Genomic DNA, 8,584 nt, shown 5'->3' on the forward strand with positions numbered 1-8,584 from the left:
TGGAGAAGGATAAGAACTCCTGTCAGTTTTTATTGCTGTCTGTTTCCCCGTTAGGGAGATTCGCCCTCTCTATTAGTCCTGTTTACCATTATCATTGAAAGTGAATCTTACAAAAAAAATCCCAAATTTTGGCTTGTCCCCAGAAAAGTAACGGAGGGGAAATCTTCTGATGGAGACACTAGTTCTGGTGACCTGGAGGGGCCCCAGGGGATTCCCTTAATTTGCAGGGATTTCCTCTCACTTCCTGTTTGGCTATGGGACAGGAAGTGAAGGAAAATCTCCCCAATGGGACACAGATTGTGAAGAAAAAATCTATAACGCTCTCTTTCTGTACCCAGAATGATAAAAAAAAAAAAGTTTTGCCTATAGTTCTACTTTAAAAGTGAATGTAAAGAAAAATCAGTCTATGTGTGTTCCCGCTGTAGTCCTCAAAAAATGTGCCACATCCCTGGATTGTAATTAAACAATATGGGTTCCCCTGGGGGTTGGACTTTTTAGGCACAATATAATATTGGTAACAAAAGTAATTAGTATTAAAAATATTTTTAATACTAATTACTTTTGATACCAATATTATATTGTGCCTAAAAAGTCTCACCCCCAGGGGAACCCATATTGTGTAAAGAAAAATCACACATTTTGGGTTGTCCTCAGAAAAGTAAGAGAGGGGGAATCTTGCAATGGGGACACTAGTTCTGGTGACTTGGGGCCAGGGGATTCCCTTAATTTGCAGGGATTTCCTCTTACTTCCTGTTTTGGCTATGGGACAGGAAGTGAAGGTAATGGCACTTTTCCACTGCAAGTACCGGCTCAGCTCCACTCGGCACTGCTTGGCCCAGCTCGGCTCAGTTTGCTTTTCCACTGCGTTGTACGAGTCGGCACCTTTCAGCACTGTATAGGCTCTACTTGGCTCGGTTTGCTTTTCCACTAAAGTAGTAAGTGGGTGGGATTATAACGATTCTCTGACCAATCAGTAGCTATTAGTGACAAACAATCAAGGCTGCATGCAAAGGATTGTGGGATATGGTATCGGTACGGCCCGCTTGGAACCCCAACCGAGGTGGCACTGTTTAAGCGAGCCGTACCGACGCCGTACCATGAAAAGCGCCGCTGTACCAAACCGTATCGAACCGTTCTAACATGTACCATGCGGTCCCATGCAATGGAAAAGAGCCAAACCAATCTGTTTCATGCAGTGGAAAAGCGCCGCTGTACCAAACCGTACCAAACCGTTCTAACCCGTACCATGCAATGGAAAAGCGCCAAACTGATCCGTACCATGCAGTGGAAAAGCGCCAGTAATCTCCCCACTGGGACACAGATGACAAAAAAATATATAAATCTGACAGGGGTTATATTTCTCCCATACTGTATCCAAAATGGGAAAAAAAAGTTTGCCTATATAGTTCTACTTTAAGCCAGGGGTGCCCTCCAGCTGTTGTGGAACTATAAGTCCCATCATGCCCCTGGAAGTCATTCTTGCAATGTCTCATGGGACTTGTAGTTCCACAATAGCTGGAAGGCCGATGTTTGCTCACCATTGTATCTTTAGAACGACTTTAAATATAAGTCCCAGTAGTATCTCCTGAGTGCATGTTTGTGGATCAGTACTGAATAACAAAGCCCTGTAGGTAAAAAGGGGATCTCGCCTTAAAATGTCCACTTACCTAGCAGCTGCCCGACCCCATTTTAAAAGCATAAACCCAAACAATAAAAAAATATGGAAAGAAATGTGTAGAAAAAATATTTGCCTTACCCCCAGCGGGATCCTTACTTCCAAATCATTGGCCTAGGAAAAGGCGACCGTGTTCTCTGGCAGTTCAGCTTGGCACGGGTGGGGTATTTCATCAGATGTGACAGAGTTGGCACACCTGGGAAAGCTTATTGTCCCATTGTACAGGACTCCAACACGGGAGACATTGTGGAGTCAGGAGTTTGTTTCCCGCAGTTTGATAAAGGACGCGCTGAGACACAAGGCTCTATTATACGGGAGTAAGTGTCAGGCCACAGAAGCCATGGGGGGGGGGGGGGGGGGGGTCAGTTAATATTTACCCTGATTGCTGGATCATTTGTTGTTTATCACTGATGCAGAAAGAAGCGGCCATGTTCTTAGCGACTCTTTCAAGTTTTTTTTCTGTATCTCTATCCAGCCCCCCTCTCCTTTGTGTTTGTCCTGCATGTTAGTGGGCAGGCAACTCAAGTAGACCAGTGAGACATCCAATATAAAAATCCGTATTGCTGGTTTACAGTTGGCTTTGAAGTGCATCTAAATGCTTTGTTTCGGATGGAGAAAAGAAGGGATAGAACCCCTGTCAGGTTTTTATGCTGTCTGAGGAGATTCACCCTTTATTTGTTCTGGGAAGATGATACAAAATCCTAAAATTTATTTTTCACTGGTAACTGAAGGAGAGGGGAAATCTTCTCAGGCCCCTTTCACACTTGTGCGACTTGTCTTGTGACTTGGGACTGCAAAAGTCGCGTGACAAGGCATACCTCATGATGATTTCCATTCAGTACTGTTCATATCTTCAAAGTATAGCCCCTGCACTGCTTTGATCCAACTGTGATGCAACTTGAGGTCCATAGACCTCAAGATTACACAGGCAGTGCATCAAGTCATGTCGAAGTTGCATCAAAGTCGCATGATTTTCGGGTCGTGTGAGGGGCCTAATGATGACTACCTCCTGGGAGGGGATTTCACTCACTAAGGCCCCTTTCACACTTGCACAACCTGAAAGTCACATGACTTTGATGCAACTTCGACGTAACGTGAAGCAATACCCGTGTAATCTTGGGGTCTATGGACTCCAAGTTGCATCAAAGTCAGACTACGTTAAAGTTCCTGCGACTTGAAGTGGCTCAAATATGAATGGTACTCATTGGAAATCATGGGGTACGACTTGTCATCTGACTTTGCAGTCCCAAATCGCACACATGTGGAAGGGGCCTTAGGGCTCGTGTACACTGCATCTCAAAGAAGCAGCTCTTATTTTTTCTGCCTTGAAATTACCCCCACATGTTAGTCAATGTATCCATGCACACTATGGCTTTTTTTCAGGAGTTTACAAGAAGAAAAAAAAACACCAAACCCACATTTTTGAGAGGAGCTTTCAGGCTAGATTCACACTGGTGCAATTTCAGACATCGCATGCGATTTGCACTGCGTTTTTGTGCACATCACATGCAATGTCTGTGCAGAGCGATTTCAGCCATAAAGCTGGATACACACTATCCAACTTTTGTGGTTAGATTTCCTTCAGATTTTCTATGTAGTGCAAGGGCCTGCCGGATTGCATACAAATTGGAAGTGTTTAGGTTTGACCTCATATTATATGGTTTTGGTAAGTCTAAAGGAAAAAGTCTTCAGAAAATCTTATAATGTATGTATGGCCCATTATACAGTATGTATGGCTGAAATCGCGTCCCATTTGCACCAAAATGGTGCAGAACCCTTTTTTTCCTCCGTGCCTGAATAACAATGGTAAACAGGACAAACGGAGAGAGTGAATCTCCCTAATGGGGGGGATGCACAGACAGCAATAAAAACTGACAGGTGTTCTAATCCCTCTCCACTCTATCCAAAACTAAAAAAAAAAAAAAAGTTTTGCTTTTAGTTCTACTTTAATTGAACAAGCTGAAGTTACTGTAGAAGCTGATTGGCTACCATGCACAGCTGCACCAGATTCTGAGTGCGCTAGTTTTAGTTAATCTTCCTCAGTGCTTCTGAAAATGCCCCCTGCTGCACACGATAGTCTGTTCTGCCAACCTTCCCTTCACTACTGCGTCCCGTAATGACGTAGGGGTCAGTGGGAAGAGCTACGGAGGGGGGGGGGGGGTCACAGGAATCTGGCACTCCTGAAGAACTCTTCGGGAATATATATCTTTACTGGAGCGGTGTTCAGCGCAGCGGGAACGTTACGGCTTCTTTCACACGGTCCGCCTCCGCAGGCGGATCCGTGTTGCTCAGCGGGGATCGATCCGCAATCCCCGCTGAGCCGGGCGGATGACAGCTCCGTCTCCGCTTGCAGAGAGGAGAGGGAGGTGTCTCAGCACCCGCTGCCCTCTATGGGGGATCGGAGGAGAGCGGACCGCTTGTCCGCTCTCATCAGATCCGCTCCGCTCCGATTACTGAACGGATGGAAAAATAGGGTTTCCATCCGTCCAGATTTCAGCACAGGATCGGATGCGGATGGCAGCGGGTGTCAGCGGAGGTGACCTCCGCTGACACCCGCTGCCCCATAGAGCTGCATGGAGGATCCGATCAGATCCGCCTAAAAAACTGACAGGCGGATCTGATCGGACCGCCCGTGTGAAAGAGCCCTTAGTCATTGGTTTTTCCCTAGCAAGTGAACATTTTATTCTGGTCTTTATTTTTGAGATAGAGTTGCTTTAAGCCAACAAAGCTGTTGGTAGGGAAGTTATGCACCATGGATTCATTTGTTAATGTTGCCTGCAGCCCTGAAACTGCCCACTCAAGATATTTTAAAGCTATTTAAAGTATATAGAAAGCCCAAACTTTTTATTTTGGTGACAGTCGCTTTAACATTTTCATATATATATATATATATATATATATATATATATATATATATATACACATGTATGTATGTATGTATGTATATATTTATCAGGGATGCACCGGTGCCAATACCGAGCATTTTCACGAGTATCGGTACGTGTGAAAATGCTCACGATACCGAAACCAATACTTTGGTAAATTGACACCGCTCGTGTGTGTATATAAACGGAAGTGCTATGTAGTGGCCAACTTTATTTAAAATGTTAACTCACATTAAGTACATATCCGGTCAAATGCAAAATCTGCATATTGTCCCGGTTCCGCCGATGAGAGCAAATCACGGCGCTGGAGGAGATGTAAAAGCAGTCCGCCCCCAAGCTGATATCACTTCTGCCCTATACCCACAGCGGTCCAGAAACTTCTCCTCCATGATTTGCTATCATCGGCGGGACCGGGACATTATGCAGATTTTGCATTTGACCAGATATGTACTTAAAGAGGTTGTAAACTCAGTAAATTTTTTTTTTTTACAAGCTGAAAGAGAGACATAATGAGCTAGTATGCATCGCATACTAGTTTATTATGAAATACTTACCTTAGAACGAGCCCCCGCCGTGCCATCCACTCACCTCTATAACGGGCGACATGTCCAGTCGCCCGTCTTCCGGGATCGCGGCATCCGGCTATCTGATTGGCCGGAGCCGCGGTGACGTCCCTCCCGCGCGGGAGCCGACAGTCACGGCACGGGGTTCTGAAGAAATGGCACCAGCGGCCGTTCCTTCAGAGCGCATGCGCCAGTGACGTCACTGGCTGCATGTAAGGTAAATATCTCCTAAACGGTGCATGTTTAGGAGATATTTACAGTACCTATAGGTAAGCCTTATCATAGGCGCACCTATAGGTAAAAGTTACAGAGGAGGGTTTACTTCCTCTTTAATGTGAGTTCTAACATTATTAAACTGCCCACTAGATGGCGCTTCCCTTTCTATATACACACAGGATTGGTGGGGGTAATCGCATGTGATTCTTTGCATTTGCACCCATTTTTTTCATATTGACGCAAATCGCACCGCAAAGACTTGGCATCAGCGTGTACTTGACTGAAAGTATCGCTACTCATATTTGCAGATTATAAAATGGTATTGGTGCAACCCTATTATATATATATACACACACTGATGAACATTTAGTAACATCAGCGCCCCCAGCCTCTGTAGCAGTAGACCATTCAGGTCCCCCATAGCCCTAAGGCCCCTTTCACACTTGTGCGACTTAAAAGTCGTGCATTTTTTTTTTTTTTAACGTGATTTTGATGCAATTTTAACTGGACTTGAAGCACTGCCTGTGAAATGTTGAGGTCCATGGACCTCAAGTCGCATCAGAGTCAGACCAAAGTAGTGCAAGGGATTACTTTGAAGTCGCTGTGACTTAAGGTTGCACAGGTATGAACCGTACTCATTGGAAATCATGGGGTATGACTTTCCCAAGTCGCACGAGTGTGAAAGGGGCCTTAGATGTGGGGAATAATCTGATTTGTAATGTGCGACCTGCTCTGGGCCAGCTGTGTTTGTGCTCCCTCCAGGACCTGCACTCCAGCCCATTCACCATGATCTATTCTAGACAATTGGTTCTCAACTCGGGTCCTCAGGACCCACTAACAGGCCAGGTTTGCAAGATAACTGAAATACATCACAGGTGATATAATTTGCTGCTCAGTGATTGCAGTATTCTAGTCTGCATCTCCTCAAGGTAATACTTAAAATCTGGCCTGTTAGTGGGCCCTGAGGACTGGAGTTGAGAAACACTGATCTATATGGACAAGTACCATGGTGAATGTCCAGTCTAAAACAATTTCTCTTACGTCCTCTGACAGTCGCCGCCCACTCATACAGTCTTCACCAATGGGTATTGACCTCTTATCCACAGGAGCAAGCTAGACAGAGGTCAATACCCATTGGTGAAGACTGTATGAGTGGGCGGCGGCTGTCAGAGCACTCAGAAAAAGGAATTTTACGGTAAGATTTTACAAAAATTTAGTTTTTCCTAGTCTTGGATGGATTGGGGAAGGGGTTAGAACCCATTTTAGGTTTTTTTCTGCGATCTAGGGCTCCATTAGAGAGATTTCCCCTCACTTCCTGTTCTGCTGACAAGAGGAAGCGAGGAAAAAAACCCCAACAGCAACAGACAGAAGCAAAAAAAAAAAAACGTATTTTTTCAGTAAAGTAGGGGAAGTCTCGAACCCCTGCCGGGTTTTTCTTTGTGTCAGTGTTGTAGATTTTTCCCACTTCCTGTTAGCAGGACAGGAAGTAAGGGGAAATTTCTCTAATACAGCCCCAGAAAGAAGTAAAAACCAGATGGGACGTTTGTATTGAGCTTTTTTGAGCAGAAGGGATTTTTCACAAACCCACCAGCTCATTTTTCCTGTTTTTTGGAGCTTTTTCATACTTTTTTTGTGTGTTTTTGAGTACTTAGGCGTCTTTTCTGCTCGAAAGCTCCTCTCAAAAACACGAGTTTGGTGGGGTTTTTTCTGCCTGTAAGAGCATACGTCAACTCTTGACAAAGCCATAGTGTGCATGGAGACATTGGCCAACATGGAGGGGAGTTTCCAGGCAGAAGCTCAAAAGCCTGTAGGAGCCGCTTCTTTGAGATGCAGCGTGCATGAGCCCTATGAGGGTCCCTGCCTTCCAGTAAAAAGGAATGATTCCTGGTAAATGTTCTATTCTATTGTTCTGTAGGACAGGAAGGTCAGCTCTGAGCCAAAAGATTCCCCCCCATCCCCCAATACCACTACTTTTTATGTCCGTTTTTGGAATTTGTTTACGAATCTATTGCAATATTTGAACCAGTTTATGGCCATCAAAGGAGGACTCAGACCCACCATGTAGCAGCTGTCAATAGGTTAAAGTTCTGTTTAGAGGACTTGGGTTATATATGTTTATATTACAACTATAGATCCCTGTTGGGTTGAAGGCACATCCATGTGAAGTCAACACTCTGCGAGTTCTGGTTTATCCCATTTGCAGCCCACGCCGGTAGGTCAAAAGATGTCCTCCCAATGTCTTTCTTATGGTGTAGACCGGCCCGTGGCTGCGGCTGCACCATCTAAGGTGTCTTGCATAGACTTGTGGGAGTTTGCAGGGTGCTATGCACTGCCCCCTTGTGGCGTGTTCATTACATTGTATATAGCAGAATGCCTTTGTACATAGTTTTACATTCTTGCAGGTTGAGTTTTTTTTCTTTTTGGACTGATTGACGTGTGTGATGTGTTCAAGATGTGCATTATACCTGGGAGGGGTTAGTCAAATGTTTTGCAATTAAAATTTCTGAAGATGTTAAACCAGAGCTGGTCGTGTTGCATTTTTTTTCTATTTATAACATGTTGACGTTTGTCTTTTTAAGCTATATTTGTTCAGGTGTGCTGAAAGTAAATGTAAATGCTAACAGGGATGACATTTTCCTACTGTTTGCTTAAGCACTGTGTATCATTAAAGGAGAAGTATAGCCAAAGCTTGTTTGGCTGTACATCTCCTATGGATCACAGGAGTGCAGTTCATTCTGCACTCCTGTCAGTTCATTCTGCACTCCTGTGACCTGTTTTCAGCAGAAATCGGGGCGAAGTCCGCTCTCTGCTGACGTTACAGAAGTCGGTTCAGGCACCGCGTCATCACGACAATGGAAGTTGGGATCCGCCAGGTGCCGGGACTGACACCCAGCTCAGCCTCCCAGCAAGCCGCTGAGAGCCTGAGCCGGCCACTCCCACCCTCCACAGCTCAGCGCTCCAGTGAGTGAGGAGGAGGCAGAGCAGAGAGCTGCTGACTGACAGTCACCAGCTCTCTACTCGTAGAGCTGTCAAAACCGAGCGATCAGGGAGCTGTCAGAACCGAGCGATTGGGGAGCTGTCAGAACCAAGTGATCGGGGAGCTGTCAGAACCGAGCAATGGGGGAGCTGTCAGAACCGAGCGTTCGGGGTGCTGTCAGAACCGAGCGATCAGGCAGCTGTCGGAACCGAGCGATCGGGGAGCTGTCAGAACCGAGCGATCCGGCAGCTGTCGGAACCGAGCGATC

The sequence above is a fragment of the Pelophylax lessonae genome (assembly GCF_965119305.1).
Source record: "Pelophylax lessonae genome assembly, chromosome: 11".
In the NCBI taxonomy this organism is placed as follows: Eukaryota; Metazoa; Chordata; class Amphibia; order Anura; family Ranidae; genus Pelophylax; species Pelophylax lessonae.